Genomic DNA, 21,704 nt, shown 5'->3' on the forward strand with positions numbered 1-21,704 from the left:
CCCGACTGGGCCAGGGATCAAACCTGGAACCCAGGTATGTGCCCGAGACTGGGAATGAACCTGTGACCCTTTGGTACTGAGGCCAAGGTTCTAACCACTTAGCACACCGCCAGGGCGAAGCACTTTAAATCTACATTTCAAGTGCTAATAGTCGCACGTGTCCAACCATATTGGACAGTTCAGGTCTACAGACTTAGAGAACTTTTTTCCCCCTGAATTTTGTGGGAGAATTTTTTTAAAATATAGTTTTTATTGATTTAAGAGAGGAAAGACAGGGCGAGAGAGAGAGAAATGAATGATGAGAGAGAATCATTAATTGGCTGCCTCCACACTGGGGATTGAGCCCGCAACCAGGCATGTGCCCTGACTAGGAATTGAACTGTGAACTCAACCACTGAGCCATGCCAGCTGGACCTGAAGGAGATGTTTTTAAATTGATGTTAAAGAGAGGGAGGGAGGGAGGGAGGGAGGGAGGGAGGGAGGGAGGGAGGGAGGGAGGGAGGGAGGGAAGGAGAGAGAGAGGAGAGAAACATCGCTGCCTCCTGCACGAGCCAGGCCCCAGGATTGGACCCAAAACCTGGGTATGTGCCTTGACCGAGAATTGAACCTGCCACCTTTTGGTGTATGGGATGAAACTCCAACCAACTGAGCCTCATGGGTCAGGCCTGCAGGAGATTTTTTTAATGCTAAGAAAATAATATGTACAACTTGATAGATTTATAGAACTTAATTCAGGAAAAACACAACTAGAGGTTCGTTTTCCCCTTGCTAGCCCTTATGGAGAGCCACAAGGTAGAAACCTTAAAGAAGATTTAAGAACAGTTAACGAGTTATGAATAATATTTACCCTAATTATTTATATAAGATTTCCCAGAGATTTTGTTTGTGGGATTTTTTATGGGAGAGGGTTGGAAGGAAGGGAGTTGCCATAACTCTTATTTTCACCAGAATATAGCCCCTTAACCCCCCCCCCCCCGATTTAATTTAGAAAAGGAAAAAAAAAATAAAAATTAGTTCCAAAGATATCCCTAGTCTAGCCATTAGACTAAAATAATCATAATTTTCTAAGAAAGTAAGTCAACATTACATGCCTCTTATATATTTAAAGATTTTAATATATGTTTCAAAAATAAGTTATTTCTTCATGTTTGTATAAAATGACCATAATTACATGGGGGGAAAATCCAAAAGTGAAGTATTTGAAAGTAAAAGCAAGGCAACTCTTTGCTAACGGACAGGAAGCTGATGCTACGAGCTTCTGGATCAGGCACTCGCAGAGCCTCCCAGCAGCTCACAGGCCATTTCACTAAATAGGGAAGCCAGGGATCCCCAGCCACCTGGGAGCTTGTTCAAAATGCAAGTCCCAGGCCCATCCCAGACTTCCTGCATCAGGAGCTCAGTGTTAAACAAGCCCTCTGGGTAATTCTGGTGCACACTCGAGTTTGAGAACCACTAGATCAACACAGAACTGGTACTGAAACCCGGTTTAACTCCAAAAGCTGTGTATTTTTTAGAAGTTTTTTTTTTAAGAGGGGGCTGGGAATTTTTATGTGTGTGTGATAAAATTCACCATCGTAATCATTTTTAAGTGCACATTTCAGTGGCATTAAGTAATTCACATTATTGTGCGACCATCACCACCATCCATCTCCATAAGTCTTTTCATCTTGCAAACCTGAAACTTTATACCTATTAAACACTAACTCCTCCCTTCCCTCTCCCCAGCCCCTAAAAACCACCATTCTACTTTTTCTGTCACTATGAATTTGACTACTTTTGGTACTTCACATAAGTGGAATCTAGAAGTGTTTTTCACCCAACACTCTCAATTGCATAAAGTTTGGAAAGTACAGAAATGTGCAGAAAATGAAGATTACTTATGATTCCACTGCCTAGAGGTGACTGCTATGGACTAAATTGTGCCCCTCCAAAACTCATATTGAAACGCTGACTCTCAATGTGGCTGTATTTGGAGACAGGTCTTTAGGAGGTTATTAAAGTTAAATGTAGTCACAAGGGCAGGGCCCTCATCCAATAGGGCTGGTGCTCTTATAAGAGAAAGAGAGCCCAGCTGGTGTGGCTCAGTGGTTGAGCATTGACCCATGAACCAGGAGGTCACAGTTCAATTCCTGGTTGGGCTACATGCCCGGGTTATGGGCTTGATCCCAGGTGGGGGCGTGCAGGAGGCATCCAATCAATGATTCTCTCTCATCATTGATATTTCTGTCTCTCTCTCTCCCTCTCCCTTCCTCTCTCTGAAATCAATAAAAATCTATATATAAATATAAAAGCCCAGTGACCAGAACGGTGGAATGAGGGGTGGCTATGACGCACACTGCAACAGCCAACCAGCCTGATCCGGGCCCCTATCGGGCCCCCAACACCCCGATGGGGGTGGGGCTGGCCAACCACCCTCAGCCTCTCCCCTGGCTGGCCCAGCCCCTGATCAGCCCCCTCACCCCATCTGGGGGCAGCCAGCCAACCACCCACGGCTCCTCTCCCCTCTCCCCCTCCCCCGCCGACTGGGCTGGCCAGACCCCACCCGTGCACGAATTCATGCACCAGGCCTCTAGTTTTAAAATAAAGAAGAGGAAGGGACACCAGAGCCCATGTGGGATGGGTGAGAAGGCTGCTATCTGCAAAGCAGGAAGAGGGCCTTCCCCAGCAACCGAACTGCCCAGACTCTAGAACTGTGAGAAAATAAATTTCTGTTGTTTAAGCCACTGAGTCTATGGTATTTTGTTACAGCAGCTTGAAGAGACTAATACCTTGGAACATTCTGAGTCTTTTCTTTAGTATATTTTTATTTGTTAAGGTCTGTTTTATATTTAAATGAAACCAAAGCCCACACTCTATTTTTCTTCACTTTCCCAGCAATTTCTAAACCTGTGTTCTACTGAACAGTGTTTATCAGGAAAAACACTGGGTTAATTTTTGGAAACTGGGTTTTAAAGTGACATCAGGTTTCTACTGCTAAATTTCTCAGAGCCTTTTCTGCACTAAACTGGGAATATAAGAGGGGAATCTGTTAGATTTGATCTCTAAAATGTTATTGGGGGAAAACTCTGTGTTACATTCCTGCTGTTCTGATAAAACTACTACTAGACAACTATCAGGAATTTCAAGGGGCAATGACCAATCCTGAAAGGAAATACTGGCTGACAAGAAGAGTTCACTTTAATTTTTTTATATGTTTCTGTTGATTTTTTAGGGAGAGAGAAAGGGAGAGGGAGAGAAACATCAATGAGAAACATCAACTGGCTGCCTCCTACATGTCCCAGCAGGATCGAGCCCTCAACCCAGGTATGTGCCCTGACCAGGAATTGAACTGGTGACCTCTTGGTGCATGGTCAGATGTTCAACCACTGAGACATACTGGCCGGGCAGGAATAGTTCACTTTAGAATAAATAGTTTGTTTTATTTTTAAAATATATTTTTATTGATTTCAGACAGGAAGGGAGAGGGAGCGAGAGATAGAAGCATTAATGATGAGAGAGAATCATTGATCAGCTGTCTCCTGCACACCCCCTACTGGGATCAAACTCAAAACCTGGGCATGTGCCTTTGACAGGAATCGAACCTGCGACCCTTCAGTCGGCAGGCCAACGCTCTATCCACTGAGACAAACTGGCTAGGGCAGTTTATTTTGTTTTCTAAGGGGGCCATTCATTCATTCACTGTTAGCAGACTAAGTGTAATTAAACACTGCTTTAATATTACTTTTTTATAACAGTAATAATTTTTAAGTGCTAGTCAAGACCCAAATAGGTAAAGCACTATGTTTATATTTTATATGCATGATCTCACTTAATTCTTACAAACTCCCTTTGAAAGGTAAATCTCAATCCAGACGAAGAAACTGAGGCACACTGACTCAGAGAGATTTTGTAACTTACTCAAGGCGGCACAGCAAGAACACGGATGGGAACTCAGATCAGTCTGGTTTCAAAGCTATTAACTACAATGCTTCTTTCTTCTTAAGTCAAATCACTGCCTTGCTTGAAAACCTTTATGATTTGTTAATAAGTGAGGGAGATTTTCAAATACTTTGGCCTTGCATTTAGAGCATTTCACAAACTGATCCCAATGTCCCTTCCCAGCCTTCCTTTAATTTTCCTCCCTCCTTTTACTTCTCACTCCATCCAAAGACGTTTCCTCACTGTCTTGCCCTCTCATACACTCCTCACCTAATTTAGTTCTTTCCGACCTAAATTCCTCCGCTTATGCCATCTCCTTTTCAACACACTTTTTTGGGCTTCAATTCAAATTCCATTCCCTAGATGTATCCCTTGACTGCTCATTCTCTTATGCCCCATATCCCATCCATCAAGAATGCCATTGAGGCTTGGTTAGTTGGAGCATCATCCCGTACACCAAAAAGGTTTTAGATTTGGTTCCTGGTCAGGGCATGTACAGGAGGCAACTGATTGATGTTTCTCTCTCACATCAATGTTTCTCTCTCTCTCTCCCTGTCCCCCTTCCTCTATAAAATCAATAAAGCATATCCTCGGGTGAGGATTACATTTTTTTTTAAATGCCATTGACTATACTTTCAAAATAGATACAGATTTCAACCACATACAACCACCACCATCTTCCTACTCCAAGCTATCATTTCCCATCTTGTCTCTCTGCTCTCATTCTTTTACTCTCTACAATCTATTCTCAACCCAGCTTCCAGAGTAATCTCTTTAAAACACGCCGAAACCCTCCAGTGTATCCCCATTTCCCTCATGGTAAAAACCCAAATCCTTTTCTAGCTCTGGCCGGTGTGGCTCAATTGGTTGAGCACCATCCCATGCACTGAAAGGTTGCTGGTTCGATTCCCGGTCAGAGCACATGCCTGGGTTTCAGGCTCAATCCCTGGTGGGCAGTGATAGGCAGCGTGCAGGAGGCAGCGATCGATGTTTTGCACTTGCATCGATGTTTCTTTCTGGCTCTCCTTTCTTTTTAAAAATCAATAAAAAAATATTTTTTAAAAACTCTTTTCTATGTGAAGCCCTCCCCCCACCTTTCTGACCTCTCTGGTTCTAGTCCTTGCTGACTTGCCATGCCCTGAACTCACCAGGCATGCTCGTGTCTCAGGCCCTTTGCACTGGCTGCTCTCTGCCTGGAATGCTGTTCTTTTGGATATCCTCAAGCTCACCCCTACTTTCTTCACGTCTCTGCTCAGATGATCATGACCTACCATGACCACCTTCCCACCCCCAGCACCCCACATCTTCCTTATCCTGCTTTATTTCCCCCTATAACTTACTACAAAGCTACCTAGGTTTACTGTCTGTCTTCCCGTGAAAATAGGGCCTTGGTCTTTCGTTCACTGAGGCATCCTAGAGCCTAGAGTGGCACCTGGCACACATTCAGTGCTCAACAGTACTTGCTGTATGAGTGATGGATGCATGGTCTCAAGCATCCATCCATCATTCATACAAAGACTGTCTCTCCTTTGCTCTCACTTGTACCACGTTTGGCACTTACCATGTACTGTCCTGTATTGTTCTGTTACCTATTATCCACCTAGTGAGATTATGTGTTCCTATACTCTCCAAGTGCCCTGTACAAAATTAGCACTTCATAAATATTTGATGCCCGGCCGGCATGGTTCAGTGGTTGAGCGTCGACCTATGAACTAGGAGGTCACAGTTCAACTCCCGGTCAGGGCACATGCCCGGGTTGCGGGCTCAATCCCCAGTGTGGAGCATGCAGGAAGCAGCCAATCAATGATTCTCTCTCATCATTGATGTTTCTCTCTCTCTCTCCCTCTCCCTTCCTCTCTGAAATCAATAAAAATATATTTTTTGGGGAAAAATTTGATGATGAAACATCAGGGTTTTAAGTAAAAAATATTTGATGATGAAATATCAGTGGCTTTTTCTTTCATAGTAGATAATTACAGTAATAATTTTTCAAATTCCATTTAGAAAAGAGACATTCTGGAAAGCAGTATGATATAAGAAAAAATTCAAATATTTAATTTTAAATTAATCTTAAAACGTTGGAAATATTTTAAAGGTGTGTGTATATATAATGCATACACATTATACCAAATCCATGTCATGCTCTGAAAAGAAAATATTTGCTTTGTGATTTTTATAGAATCTTATATCCTGAAGACATTTTCCTTTTTCTTTCTGAAGACATTCTTTTTTTTTTTAATCCTCACCCAATGATATTTTTCCATTGATTTTTAGAGAGAGTGGAAAAGAGAGGGAAAGACAGAGAAATATGGATGTGAGAGAAGCACATCGATTGGTTGCCTCCCACATGAGCCCCGACCAGGGCCGGGCCGGGGAGAAGCCTGCAACCGAGGTACGTGCCCTTGATCAAAATCGAACCCAGGACCCTTTGGCTCTATCCAATAGGGCATGAAGACATTCTTGAGAGTCAAGCTCAAGGTAACATTCTGATCGTAAGGTAATTTGAAACAGAATATATTTTAAATAATAATTATCAGTTGGGAATTTATGTAGTATGTGACAAAAAAAAGTTAATGTCAAATAGGTTTCATGTCACATTTTTTGATCTAATGATAGCAGAAAGTTCTAGCTGGGAGCATCTAACTAATGAAGAATACGTATGCTATGAAACAACTTATCTAAATTCATACTACACATGTATTCACAGAACTAATGTATTTTTGAAAAACAGTTTGGACAACTTGCTGACATTAGATGAAGGTCTTTTCAGGGATCCGGCTGTAGTGCACGCACAATTCTCTGTGAGGACGGGAGGGGAAGACCTGTAAAAAGACCCCTACATGACTTCCACTAATTTAATTGATTATATGTCTAATCTAACCTTAAAACTTTAACATTACAGTGCAAATGCAAAAAGAATGTACAGTGATATATTACTACTCACAAAATATAAAAAAAGGAAACGCATTTTCTCTGGTGTAAGTAGGTATTTTGTACAGCACAATGTCCATTTTACATTCCCAAGTATTTCCTTCCAAGACTGGGCATTGCCCCTTGAAATGCTTGTTAGTTGTCTAACTTTGTATTAATACCTTTGTTTGCCAAACACAAATGTAAAGATTTTAAATTTAATCTCTCAAAATGGCATCCAGCTTTCTCTATTTCTATTATTTATTAAGAAATGATTTCTGGCACTAGGCGGTTTGACTCAGTGGATAGAGAGTCACAGACTGAAGGGTCTCAGGTTCGATTCTGGTTAAGGGCAGGTACCTCAGTTGCAGGCTCAATACCCTGCCCTTGTTGGGGCATGTGCAGGAGGCAACCAATCAATGTGTCTCTCTCACATCGATGTTTCTCTCTCTCCCTCTCCCTTCCTCTCTCTGAAATCAATAAAAACATTTTTAAAGAAGAAATGATTTCTGAAGAGTAAATTATAAACTACTCTGTTATTTTATAAAACTTTCATGTACATTGCACTAAAACTCAACAAAAATAGCTTTTCTTTTTAATTCAGGGGAAATACTTAAGGCTTTAAAAATTATTGCTAAGGGCTAGGGCAGTGGTCAGCAAACTCATTAGTCAACAGAGCCAAGTATCAACAATATAACGATTGAAATTTCTTTTGAGAGCCAAATTTTTTAAACTTAAACTTCTTCTAACGCCACTTCTTCAAAATAGACTCGCCCAGGCCGTGGTAATTTGTGGAAGAGCCACACTCAAGGGGCCAAAGAGCTGCATGTGGCTCGCGAGTCGCTGTTTGCCGACCACGGGGCTAGGGGATTGAGAAAAAAAGAAAAAAGAGAAAAAAAACTCATGGACAACAGTGTGAGGATTGTGGAGGGAGGGGGTTGGGGAGAGGTGGAGGAGCTTATAGGGGGGATAAATGGTGATAGGAGACTTGACTTGGGGTGGTGAACACACAATACAGTGTACAGATGATGTGTGGTGGAATTGTGCACCTGAAATCTGTATAATTTTGTGAACCAGTGTCACCCCAATAAATTCAATAAAAAGGAAAAAACATTATTGCTAAAAATCCACTGATAGGGTGGCCCAAACACTATAAAATATTTTCTAAGGAGTACTGACTATCAATTCTAGAATAAAAAAAAAAACTTAACCAAGAAATCAGATAAATTAATTTGTCTTTTTTAAAAAAATTACAATAAAATAAGTCCTATCTAAAATATACTGCAAGGCCCTGGTTGGTTTGGCTCAGTGGATAGAGCATCGGCCTTCGGACTCCAGGGTCCCAGGTTCGATTCTGGTCAAGGGTATGTACCTTGGATGCGGGCGCATCCCCGGTGGGGGGTGTGCAGGAGGCAGCTGGTTGATGTTTCTCTCTCACTGATGTTTCTAACTCTCTCTCTCTCTCTTCCCCTTCCTCTCTGTAAAAAATCAATAAAATATAATAAATAAATAAATAAATAAATAAATAAATTAATTAATTAATTAAATTAAATATACTGCAAGCATGGGAACTTAAGAATGTTGGTTCCTGCCAGAACAGCATCTATTTTCCACCATGTCTGTGTCTAAATCTTGGTCTGAATGTCCTTTGTTTGCCTCTAGTGGCCATATTGTGGATTTCTTCTCTGTATCAAAATATTTACCTCTGCTTTTGTATAATAAATATTGGCATAAGATTAAAAAATAAAATATACTGCAACTTCTAAAGATGGTTTATTTCAATACATACAATAGCAGACCCAAGACTCCTTACTGACATTCAAAATATTTGTCTTCATAACAAATTTTGAAATTTTCTCCCATAATACACTTCCCACAAGATTTTTGGAATTCTTTATCTCCCTAAATTAGGCTTACCACTAGTAAGTGGTGAGAGGGTTGGTTTTCACTGGGTGAGGAAAATTCAAGTTCGTTCTTGCAGCCTGGCCTGAAGAAGTAGCTCAGACTGTACAGTGAGCGCCATAACACTCAAGATCTAAGTCAGCCCTCGTGAACTCAAGGATCCTCCGTGAGAATGTTTCTAGACCTTTTACTACTGTTGCCTATCAAGGCTAAGCTTTCTTGTAGAGTAAAAAGAAAAAAAAATTATTCATTTTGACATGTTGTCTTCTTACTGGCCACAACTGAGTAAATATGCCTTATATTCAACCTATAATATGGCCTCTTTAAAATAACATTTCTTTAAAGCAAATCACAGTATATTTCAAATACTTTCCTCCCAAATCTGTACTATAATTACTGTGCTTATATTGACAATATTTCAAACAAAAGGATAATATGAGCTATGCAGTATCAATCTTAAAGGTCTTATTTTAGAGTATCTTCCAATTAACATTTTTAAGTGAAAGATATGATTCATAATCCATGATTGCTATCAAATATGGAGCTACAATGGTCCCCAAGTGTGACTCACCATATTATGCAAATAAAAACTGAATCATCTTTAGAAGGGGCAGAATAACTGCTTTGACATAAAATTTGACTATCCATTTAAGAGATTTTTTTTTTTTTGGTCACAATTTTTATTTAGCCATTAAATGACTACTTTACCCTGTTCCTCCTATTGAAACAAAGGTTATCCAATTTTAAGACCTCAAAGTGTTTGTTTACCTGGTAGGCAGTTATTTGTAGATTAAATTTATACATGGGATTAACACCAATGGCAAAATGTATGATGCATGGGTCTGAGGTATATATTCAAATTCCAGCTCTGACCCACAATAATGTAATTTTGAGCAAGTTATCCTTTCTAAACCTGTTTTATTATCTAGAAAACGAAGACAAAACCGATCTACAAGGTTGTTGTGAGAATTTAATAATATTGAACCCATTAGTGCTTGAAATAATATTAAGGTCTGACAAATATTTCTCTTTCCCCCATTTTGTTTTCCCTGTGAAATTGTTTCAACCACAGGTTAGGACACAAAGTTTAATTGCTGATGACACAGTGAAGCATCCTGGATTTTGTTGAGCTGAAATAAGCCTTTTCTAGAAAGGCAATACCTTTCTTACCTCATTCCCACACACTTAGGGTTTTTATGCAGGTAATATACGTGTTTGTGTTTTCAAGATAGCCAAAGAACCCACAAAAACAGAAAATGTTCAACTTTACAACTTTATTTAAAAGAAATTTGTAATTTAAACATCACAACTATATAAATTAAAGTTGGTTAGGATTAAGGGGACCTGGCTCAGGAGGTCTCAGGATCTTTTCCTGAATTGAGGTTCATAGGAGGTAAGGAAAAATAGATCAAAGCCCCCAACTGCTTCTCCCCAAGACTCTCTCTTTCACCTTCCCTTACAACATATGTCAACAACCTCCCACCTCTTGAACTGCACTCCAAACGGGCAAGGCACCCCAGCAGAGCCACATCCTGGGCTCCATCCCCATTCATCGAGATACTGCTTGCAAGGTTCTAATGTAGGGCCTGCCTTTAGAGTCCAAAGGCATTCCTTTTCTGCGAGCCCTCCCACTCACCACACTTGTTTAACCACTTTCTGCCAGCCCCTCACCCACTGTACTTTCCACTTCTAATACAGAACGTTATTCATCACGTGAGAACAGTTTCATGCAGATAGATGGATTTGGTGTTACCAATCAATTCACACTACCTCATCCCAGCTAAGTACCATTTCTTTTATCCATTTCCCCCACATCTGATACATTCTGCAAATTTACTCCTCTTTCCTTAAACTCAAAACTTTTGCCTTTGCCCTGCCATATGTCCTTGCTATCTTCTCAGTGAAGATTGTAGACATCTGTTCTGAGTCCTTTCATCTACCCTACTCTCCTGTCCTCTAATTCACATTACTATTACTTATTCTGTAGACAATTGGCGAACAGAGGACCCTCACAAATGACAGCAGATGCAGAGGAAAGAATGGAGAAAGGGAGGTTAAGAGTGCTACACACTTCCACTTGGTATTGTTTGAATCTTTAAAAAAATGATTTCCCAATACTTATTCCCATTGTACCCCTGAAACCTATATAATTTTATTAACCACTATCACCCCAATAAATTCAATTTAAAAAAAGGAAAAAGTTATTTCTCTCTCCACTCCCCAAATAATTTGATTTTTCTCATCACCTGCAGACATCAGATTGTCAAATGCTGAAAACAATCACATCAATGGTCTTGCTTATTCTTTTTCTGACACAGCCCTCTAATGGGATAAGACATTGTTGACCTCCACCTGTCTCTAGAACCTGATTTCCCTTTGGTTCCCATCAATCTACTCTGCCCGCATGCTCTAGTATTTAGTCAGCAAATGTTTACGGAGTGCCCAGCTTGTTTTAAATGCTATGCTAAAGGCCTAAAATAAATCAGTGAACAGAGAAACAAATAACGTAAGATTCCTGGGCCCCACCCCACACTCAAGTTTGGGACCATGATATGAGGGAATAGTGCCTCTTTAGTCTTAGTATGTTGAGATTTGATTTGTAAGGCTACTTTCTTCCATAGAAAATATAGTACTTTGCAAATAGCCCAAGGCAGTATGGAAAGAACAAGTACCTGCCACAATGTTTACATGTTAATTTTTTTACTGTGGTAAACTATACAGACAAGATTTACCATTTTTAAGTGTACAGTTCAGTGGCATTAAATTCACATTGCTGGGCTACTCTTACCACTATCCAGCTCCAGAACTTTTTCATCATCCCAAACTGAAATTCTGTGCCCATTAACTCATTTTTAACCAAGAATGATTTTCATGGTGAAGATACATGGCTCCACCCCCATTAGCTCCTCTTGCTTTGCTTCCTGGCTAGCATTCCAGGGTTCACCATTGCAACCAACCTCCACTTCCCATCTCCTCTCTTCCTGTCACACCTGGGAGGCAAAACTCCACTCTTGGATGAAGTGATGTCCTGCCACCTGTTTCCTTCCTAACAGCTGAATGGTGCTGGCAGAAAACCATGCACTAACATGTTGACTGGTTTCACCTTAAATTCAGACCCAAGCCACAGCCAGGCATTCAAAAATGCCCAGCAATCCTACCTCGGTTTCCAGTGAGTTCACTGTCCTGCTGTCCCAGGTGAGGTGTCCTTCTCACATCAAGCCATCCCACCCCTTCTTCCTTTAAGTTGCTAGCCTTGCCCCAGACTTCACTAAGAAAACAGAAACCATATATTCTACTTGCAATTCATAAACCCTGCATTTGTGTCCACATTCTCTGCCTTCTCTCTTGCTATACTGCAAGTCTTCTTGCTCCCACCAAAGGCAGACCCTCCTCTTTTGAATTCTTTCTCACCTTCCCAAGAATTCTGCTCAGTTGTTGAATGTCGACCTATGAACCAGGAGGTCATGGTTTGATTCCCCCGGGGCCCATGCACTGGTTGCGGACTCAATCCCGTGTACGGCGTGCAGGAGGCAGCCGAATCAGTGGTTCTCTCATCATTGATGTTTCTCTCTCCCTCTCCCTTCCTCTCTGAAATCAATAAAAATATATATTAAAAGAAAAAAGAAGTCTGCTCTTTTGGTAGTCTTATCTCTCTTCTGTCTTAGTCTCTCCCTACTGGCTATTCTCATTAGCCTATTTGAATATGCTCTTCTATTTCCCATCAATGTTTTTAAAGATCTTTGACCTCACTTCTCTCCCCAATCACTGCTGTGCTTCACTTTACAACAAAACTTCCTCAACAAGCGGTCCTCATTCACTTCCCACTCTCGATGTGATCCAATCCGGCTTCCAACCCCATATGACACTGAAGCTACTTGTCAAAACAGCCACCTCCACGTGGCCAAATCCAAACAGATATTTCTCTATCCTCATGGTTTAACTTCTCGGCAGCATTCGGCAGAGGGATCAGCCCCTTTCTTGAAAAGGGTAACTCACTCTCCCACTTTAATGGCCGAACCTTTTCAGTCTCCTTTAGCCACTGCAAGTGTTTTATAGCTTGACCTTAAGGCCTTTATGATCACAAATAATCTCAACCAGTTCCATGACATACTGTACCATGTGTATGCTAGTGAGTCCCAAAATTTATGTCTGCTGCTCTCAGCTCGACTTGAGTATGCACTGCCTACTTGACTTTTCACTTGGATGTCTCACAAATATTTAAAAAAACATTACAAGTTCTGCACAGAATTCTTGTCTCCCCCACTCCCACCCAACCTGTTCCTCTTCCAGTCTTCAACCAGCAAATGGCACCATCAGCCCCCAAGGCTTAGGCCAGAATCATGAAGGCATCCTTGATTCCTCTCTCCCTCCACAGCCAAGCCATTCAGTAAATACTTCTGATTCCACCCCCAAAATATCTGAACCCAACATCTACTCTGCTCCAGCTCCAGTACTAAGATACCATCAACCAAGAGCTACTCCAGTAGCCTCCCTGCTTCCTCTCTTGCTTCACAAGAAGCCAGTGATCTTTAAAAATGAAAACACATCACTGCCCCAATGAAGGCCCTTCAAAAGCTGCTCATTTTCATTAAAATAAAACCCCCAACCCCCTGTTCTGCCTAACACCAGAGGCCCTGTAGGATCTCTCCACCGCCATCTTACTCCTCCTGCTCCTCTCTAACACCCATGACCATTGGGCCTTCCCAGTCTAGGCACTGGTTCCCGGGCAGGAATGTCTTCCCAGCTTCCACGCGGCCAGCACAAGCTCATACTTCAAGTCCCAACTCAGTGTCACCTCTTCAAAGGGACGCTCCTTGACTCCTACTGGCCAGTCATTTCCCATAACGCACTCCTTTAGATTCACCAGCTTATTAACTTCCAATAATTTTTCTTAATCTGTGATTATCTTGTTTGTTTACTTATTTCCTGTTTTCCCCACTGTACTGTAAATTCCCTGAGGGCAGAGATCTTGTCTGTCTTGAATTCCACTAAAGGCTACTTTAGAATAAAGAAGCTACTGTGTCCCTCTCAGCAGGTTTATTTTAGATTTCCCTTCCTTTCAAGCTTACTTGGATTTTAGTCAAAGAATATAATTACTTTGGCATTTACCATGAAAAACAAGGGGAGAAAAGCCACAGAGGCAAAGACCAGAGCTCCACCACCCACTGGTCTAGACTGCACACAGGTATTCAATAGCGGCTCCTTACACACATTTTAAAATGTGGGCATATAATTTTTACATCAAGAAGTCCAAGTCCTCAACCATTTCCCCTAGCAATTACTAAACACAACAGTGATTTGAGAATAAAGAAAGGAAAGCACAAAGTAAGTATGAGGTCCTCAATCCAGAGAAGTTCATGATTTCATCACTGACTTGGTTCTCATTTTGGTCAGGTTGGCTAGTCATCGCTGGTTGCTTCTTCCTGACCTGCTGTGACCTGCTGCGTACTCTTATCAGGCTCATGTTTAGAATAACTTCCCCATCCTACTTCCCCAACCAAAACCCAAAAGATAAAATTCAAAATTCAGAAAAAAAAACACACCCTTTCTTCCAAGGATTTATCTTTAGGCTTTTACTAGTATTTTAGGATCTTTTCTAACCTATTCCTAATTTATCAATCCCACATTCAACTCTATTTTTGTTGCATAATTGTCTTGAATAAGCTAGCTGCCCCATCTAGACCTAGAAGTCTGTTTGTTAACTTCTCACTAGAAGGACAGGCTTTTAAAAATGTACTGAGATTTTAAAGTCACAGGATACCTAAGCCACCTTTCTGTAAGAAAAGTTTTGACACTTTGATAAATGGCAGCTACAGGAGAAAAATTAAAATGAGAATGATGCAATAAACTGCTGAAACTCAGAATGATATGGACCAAGTCTCGTGGTCCAACTAAAGAGCCAGTGCGGTACACTGGTCACCTGGAGAGCTTTGTCCTAACACTGACCCTGACCTATTCAGATGCAGGAGGTCCTGGGTGGGCCAGAATTTCAAAATTGGAGAGAGTTAGGGGTATCAAGAAGTTGGAAATTGAAGAGTCAGCTTAAAACTCAGATTATTTAACCCATTTGGACCTTTGGGAAAGAAACCAATGGCCCTAACAAATGAAGAGGTGATGTTGCAAATCTCTTTAAAAACATCTCCCCAGTGGATTCTATTCCCTCCCCGGCTCCCCCACCCCGCCCCCCCGACACACACACACCAGTGGATTCTATTGCTCAGATTTGGACACCATAGGTGCAGAGCCAAGAACATTGGCTTTTTGAACCCAATGCCATTTCTACCTGGTAAATAGAGAATAAGACCATTATTGCTGGGCTGATAGGATAAACAGGAATTAAATAAAGCACCAAGCCCAGCTCTCGGGATGCTATACCGTATAGTGAATGTTTTTTTAAACATAAGGACACACTGGCTGCCACTATGTTACTTTTATCCACTGGAAGTTAACTATCTACGTTCCATCTCTGTGGACTCCTAAAGAGAGCACAGCTTAGCAGACTTTCTTCCTCCCCCCCATCTTTCCAGTAACAATGTACACGAAGCTCAATCCTGTCCGTCTCTCAACGTGGGGCTACCGCGGGACGGACCGACACATGGATGCTTTGAAGCAAACAGCTCAGTGAGTGAGTTAGGGGACCGAGAAGCCTCATATTGGTGAGAAAGGGACTACCTACAACACAGGGCAGTTTTGTTGGCTTGTTCTTGTTTTTAATATTTCTACTGATTTTAGAGAGAGGAAGGGAGTTCTAAGACGCTTAACTTACTGCCGATGTGAATAGCTCATTTAAAAGCCAACAAGAAGTTCAAATCCCTGGAACACATTGCCTACCCACAATTTGATAAGCAGATAAACGTCTCTCCGGGGTTATTGTAAAATACCACCAACTAAAAAAATGAAACTAACGCAGAGTCGCTACGGAGAACCCGGTCGCCGGGAGGCCGCGGCCACGGCCTGGGCAGCTTTCTGCGGCCGTAACCGGGCCCGCCTCGCTCTCCGCCTTCACCGGCCGCGGAGGAGCAGGCTCACCGCCCGGCGAGCCAGGCCGGGGGGACCGAGCGTCCGGTCCAGGCCGCACGGAGACCGGGGCCCCTCGCCCGATGTCGGCCGGGGAGCGGGCTCGGGGAGGGACCCCGGCGGCCGCCGGGCCGCGCGCAGCCCTCCGCACACGGCGGGGTGAAGCCGGCGGCCTTGGGGCCCGGGCACCCGGGGGCCCGGGGAGGGGCAGCCACGCAGGCCCGGCCCAGCGGCCGCTTCCAGCCCCCCGAGCGCGGCTGCCCCTCGCCCCGAACCCTCGGCCCCGGGCCGGCGAGGTGCCCACCGAGGGCGCCGCCCGCGCCGCCGGGGAAGATGGCGCCCGCGGAGCAACTGCGCCACCAGCCCTGGCGACCGGCCAGGCCCAGCGCCATCTTAGCCCCGCCAACCGCCGCCGCCGCCCCGCGCCAGACCCCGCGCTCGGGGCGACTCGGGGGGCCGAACCGCATCGGCCCGCAGAGCGCCGCCAGGCTCCCCTCTCCGGCCGCCGCGGTCCCCGCAGGAGGCGCCCGGCCGGGCCGCGGGTCCAAGCCGCCGCGGGCTGGTGGGGCCGGCGCGGGGCTGGCGGTGCGCGGGGCTGGCGGGGCCGGCGGGGAAGGGCCGGCGGCAGGCGCGAGCCGAGAAGCAGGCCGGGGGCCGGGCGGGCGGGCGGCCCGAGCTCTCCCAGCGCCGCCGGCCGGCTCCGCGCCGCGGCCGCCCGCACCGGCGGCGAGAGGAAGCCGGGGTGGAAGACGACCCTTCCCCGCCGCCGCCCTCTCCCTCCCCCTGCCGAGGCGCGGGGTCCATTTTGCGGAGAAGAAAGAAAATGCGATTCACACCCAAGCGCTTCCGAGAGAGAAGGGAGCCGAGGGGGGAGCCGAGGGGAGGAGATTGGGAGCTGATTTTCCTTCCCGCCGCCGTCACCAGCCCTCCCAGCCCGGCCCGGCCCGGCCCCGCGCCGTCCTCCCGCGCCCGCCGCGCCCGCCTTCCCGCTCCCGGCGGCTCGGGGGGCGGAAAGCACTCACACTCGCGCACACAACTAATTTTAAACCGGCTCAATCAATGAGTCATTAAAGGCTTCCCTCCCCTCCGCGCCCCGCCACCAACCGCCACGCCACCCCCTTCCCGGGCTCTCCCTCTCCCCGCTCCACAAATTTGCATCCGCGGGGAAAAAAAAAAAAAAAAGGCGCCGGGCCCCCACTCCGCCGCGGCGCCCCCGGCCCGGCCCCGCCGCCGGCCCGCGCCCCCGCCCGAGACACTGAACTTGGTCTTCCCGGGCCCGGGCGGCGCTGGGAGAGGCATCAACACTCGACTCCCCTGTCCTCCGTGTCCATTAAACATCCACCCACCACCACCATCACCCACCCACAAACCCACCCCCCCCCAAAAAAAAAAAACACAGCCTTAGCCAATAGCTCTCTGGGCTGAAACCTAATATCCTGGTTTTGGCAACTCGGTGTTTAATTTGCTCCTCTTTCTTTTCTGTCTGCTGGAGAGCGATCTCCAGGCCCCCCTCCCGCGCCGGTCCCCTCCCCGAAGGAAAGAGGCAGAGGAAGGAGGTTGTGTGGTTTTTTTTTTCTCTCCTTGAAATTTTTATCACAAAATTATAATACACTCAAAGGGAAACTCACCGTCATGAAAAAGCAGTGCCTTGTCAACGGGGTTTCTGCGCCATCGCACCAGGGGCGGCGGCGGCGGCGGCGGCGGCGGCGGGCGCGGGGCGCGGGGCGCGGGCGCGGGAGCTCCCGGCCGAGCGGCGCCGGCCACACGCGCTCCGCTCTCTCTCTCTCGCTCACCCCCGCGCCGGGCGGCGGGCGCCCGCTCCCCGCGCCCGCCCGGCCTTCATGCTCTGCACCCGGGCAAACGCTCGCCTGCTCGTCTACCTCCAAACTTCGGTTCTCGCCTAGCAAAAAAAAAAAAAAAAAAAAAATGTGAAGATTAGGATTTTTTTAATTAAAAAAAATTTTTAATCGAGCTCCAAAGATGTTCATTCCTGTTTCCTTTGGGATTTTTTGCTAACTTCAGAAATGTACTGGTTTATTTGGCCCTTTAAAAAAATTAAAATCTACAACATAACGTGCTATTCTCTGCAGGCGCCCTGCACACACACACACACACACACACACACACACACACGTTCACTCGTTTTAGCTTGGGGGGGGTAAAAACAAAAAAAAATATTTGTTTAGAACTCCAATTAGAACAAGCCCAATAAATACTTTTTTGCATATGCTTTTAAAAAAAACTAAAACGTCCCTTTTAAGTTATTTGGCAAATAACCCATTCATCCTAACTTTTAAATGTACTAAGCTTTCTTTTGCAACATCCTCTTTCCATTCCGAAATGCTGTAAAACCTTGTCTATGAAACCTGTGTGTCAACAGTAAACAGAAAAAACAAAACAACTTGAGTGGCCAAGATGAAGGTGTAGAACTAAGTCGCTCTCAAAACATCCAACTCCCTTCTCTTTATATGTAGATATCCTTTATCACCACATTTGTGGAACTTTCATTATGTAATCCCCCAACCTTTATAAAGCTACCCAACCTTTTGAGTGTAATTAACGCCCATTTTAAACCTCGCATCTCATTGTTGAGAGTCCCCATAAACCATCTAGCACACTGAGAGCATTTAAGTAAGTGTTAACTATGATAGTGTGGATTGGGGGAGGATGCCTTTGTGGTCTAGATTAACTGCATTTATTTTTCCTGTAAATTCCCACGAAAATACAGTGGGGGTTTTGTTGTTGTCTTTTAGTTTAAATAAACATCAAGGATAAAGGATGAGTTGCATAAGTATGTGATTAAGATTGTTAAAAATACATAAGCCCCAGAAATGTTTCAAAATTATTTTAAATTACTTTGTAATACATACAGCAATGAGGTCCTGCGATAAACAGACTGTTCAAAGCCATGTTCCCCAAATATTTAGTGAGTTCTAAATAAAATTATCCCTAGATTTAAATTATTTACATGAAATTATTGTTTGGTTTCTCTATTCCCTTAGCATTAAAAAAGGCAATGGTAGCGCACCTTGCTTGCTTATATAAGGATACTGTAACTATACTATTTTGTACAAATTAAATGTCAAGGTTAGCATACAATGTTGTCATATGCAAGTCAAAACGTCTTAAAAGAAAAACAAGCCATATCTTGTTCTAGTAACTGCCATTCTATCCTTTACAATGTATGTGTTGTATTTAAACTTTCCTTACAAATACATTCAGTGATTTTGTATCACATAGTATCACTGAGGTGTTTTCTCACGTGTTTCACAGCCAGCCAAGGCCTTCCTGGAACAGTAGTCTTTGCATAAATTATCATATTTCTCTACACTTGACAGTTGGACCAACCAGTTTTCTAATTGGCTAGGGAAATTTTAAAACATATTTTAAAGTGCCTTTGGATTGGTTGGAATTTAATTATAATGCCCATTTTGAAGAATTACATATCAAAAGAGTCCATTATTCATTGCAATTAGGACCCACCAAGCAAGTTTTACAGCTGTTGCTCCATAGTCTAATGAAATATTAATGGATTTCAGAAAGCTATTCTCCTAAGTCAGCCAAAACCCCAAAGAAACACAAATCTGACTTTGAAAGATCACCAAACAAAACTGAATTCATTTACCCATAGAGTATGGATATTGCAGGCTTTTTAAAGAACGACATTTTCTGAGAGCCTACTGCCTCCTATATACTTACATACATTATTGACTGAATCTCCATGAAAACCTATACTAGTAGAATAAGGCTTAGTTATCCTGATTTTGCAGATGAGGCTCCTAATGATTTTAGTAATTTGCCTGGACTCATCAGTCTAGTTAGGGCTGGTGGGGGAAACCCAGGTCAGGTAGATTCTAAAACTCACCCTTCTCTTCCAACCCTGAAAAGGACTTGGAGACAAGCAGTCCTTGCTGTTTGGAAATAAACAGGGCTCAGTGCTGGGGCCTAGGCAGAGGGACAGCCCTCCACATCGTGAAGGCCTACTTTGAGAATGCCAGTTGTCAAATCTAATTTTACATTTTGGGGGGTTGCAAAATACTGGGACAGCAGTGGGGAGAATTTCAGGTTCACCAGGCACCACCAAAATTGAAATCATTTGATATTAAAGAGACAATAAACAACTTTTTCATTTTTCCCATGTGATTGAAAAACATTTTAAACAAGGAATATGCCTTTGTATGTAAAATTTAAGTTATGGTTTATATAGACAGAATTTGGGTATCTAAATGTAAGATTAGGAAACTTTTTAAGAGGAATGTTCTTTTTTTGTGTTAATCCTCACCCAAGGTTATTTTTCAATTGATTTTTAGAGAAAGTGAAAGGGAGGGAGAGAGACAGAGAGAAACATGTGAGAGAGACACACAGGCTGGTTGCCTCCGGCACACACCCCCGGGACAAGGCCAGGGGATCAGGGATGGAGCCTGCAACCAAGGTACATGCCCTTGACTGGAATCAAACCCAGAACCCTTCAGTCCACGGGCCGATGCTCCAACAACTGAGCAAGAGGAACATTCTTAAAATGGCTTACCTATATGCAAATTACTTTAATCTATTGACTACAATTTAATTATGTACAATTAAATGGTCACTCCTATGGTTCCTACCTGCATAGGTGACCTAGAAAGAAGGGCAACTGGACACAGAAAAAAAAAAAAAAGAGGATGTAATTATAGTTTAAATGTTCTAGCAGGCGTCTGGGCCTCCACATAAACAGGTCCAATGTCCATATAACAATTAAAAGTGAAAATGCTTCTGTTTTTTATGTTCTCCCTCCAAATGTTTCCCTTGTTGGTTGGCCATTCTCAGAGGGGGGTGAATGCAAATGCCAGAGCTGAGGTGGTCACACACAGGACCAGATGTGCCCAGACCACAGAGATACCAAAATATACCAGGTGCGCTAGTAAGTGCTCCATGTTGTGTCTGTGAAATAAAAATGTAAGAATTCTCCACGGGCAGAAATAAGGTGCCTACCTTCATCTGTGCCCCAAGAGGAACTGCCATGCTGGGGTTTAGTGCACTGGCTCTGTACTCGGACTGACCTGGGTTCAAATTCCACCTTTGTCACTCACCAGGTAGGTGGCTATGGGCGTCACTTCACCCCTCAGCACTTCAACTTCCTCACCTATGAAAAGGGCATAATTATAGTACCCGTGTCTGAAAGTTATTTTAAGGGTTTAGGAACTAGTGCTTGTGAAATGTTTATCATGGCGTCTTATTTTAGTTGTGTGTCAGGTTGAATCATGTGAAATCTTCCCATGTAAATTCCCAGTGGCAATCTCATGTGATTCAACCTTATAGATCCCTCTTAAGTCCCCTCCCTTCTCTAAGGGCCTCGCAGAGTTCTTTGTACGTAGTTAGCTCACAACCAGTACTCGTATGACAGAAGAGAAACAGCCCTCTCCACAAGATGGATAAGAAAACAAGAAATGAATGTGTCTCTACCTAGAGACCTATATAGAGGGTGGGCAAGAGTAGATGTACAGTTATGAGTACACAAAATACAGAGTTTATACTCTCATTATTTATTAATTACTAGAGGCCCATTGCAGGAAGATTCCTGCAAGAATGGGGCTTCCTGCAGCCAGAGCAAAGCAGAGAAGGGTGGGCTTTGCTCCCTTCTCCGCTGCCTCGCTCCCTCCCGTCTCCGCTGCCTCGCTCCCTTCTCCACTGCTTCACTCCCTTCTGTAGCATTTGGCTTCCTTCTACGCTGTCTTCAGTCTTCACTCCTCACCTGCGTATGCAAATTAGCCACCATCTTTGTTGGGTTAATTTGCATACTTGCTCCTGATTGGCTTTTGGGCATAGCGGAGGGATGGTCAATTTGCATGTTTCTCTTTTATTAGTGTAGATTATGTTATTTTTCATACAAACAACTGTAAACTGACTTTTGCCCACCCTATATTAAGGGAGTATTGTTAGTCTCCCTGAACCACAAAAAAACATTATCCAGTGGATCA

At 43.8% G+C, this 21,704-nt stretch overlaps 1 protein-coding gene across 2 annotated transcripts in view; it reads right to left on the bottom strand.

The window, feature by feature from the left end:
* Window positions 1-17,647, bottom strand: part of BICRAL (BICRA like chromatin remodeling complex associated protein) — an 82,224-nt gene extending 64,577 nt beyond the window's left edge. The window contains exon 1 of one of the 2 annotated variants that reach the window (XM_079780865.1): window positions 17,376-17,647. The gene's annotated coding sequence lies outside the window, so the exon portion shown is untranslated. The remainder of the gene's footprint in view (window positions 1-17,375) is intronic. The other variant, XM_079780867.1, reaches the window with a different exon arrangement.
* Window positions 17,648-21,704: the final 4,057 nt, after the last annotated feature.

Source organism: Cnephaeus nilssonii (assembly GCF_951640355.1).
Source record: "Cnephaeus nilssonii genome assembly, chromosome: 9".
Lineage (NCBI taxonomy): Eukaryota > Metazoa > Chordata > Mammalia > Chiroptera > Vespertilionidae > Cnephaeus > Cnephaeus nilssonii.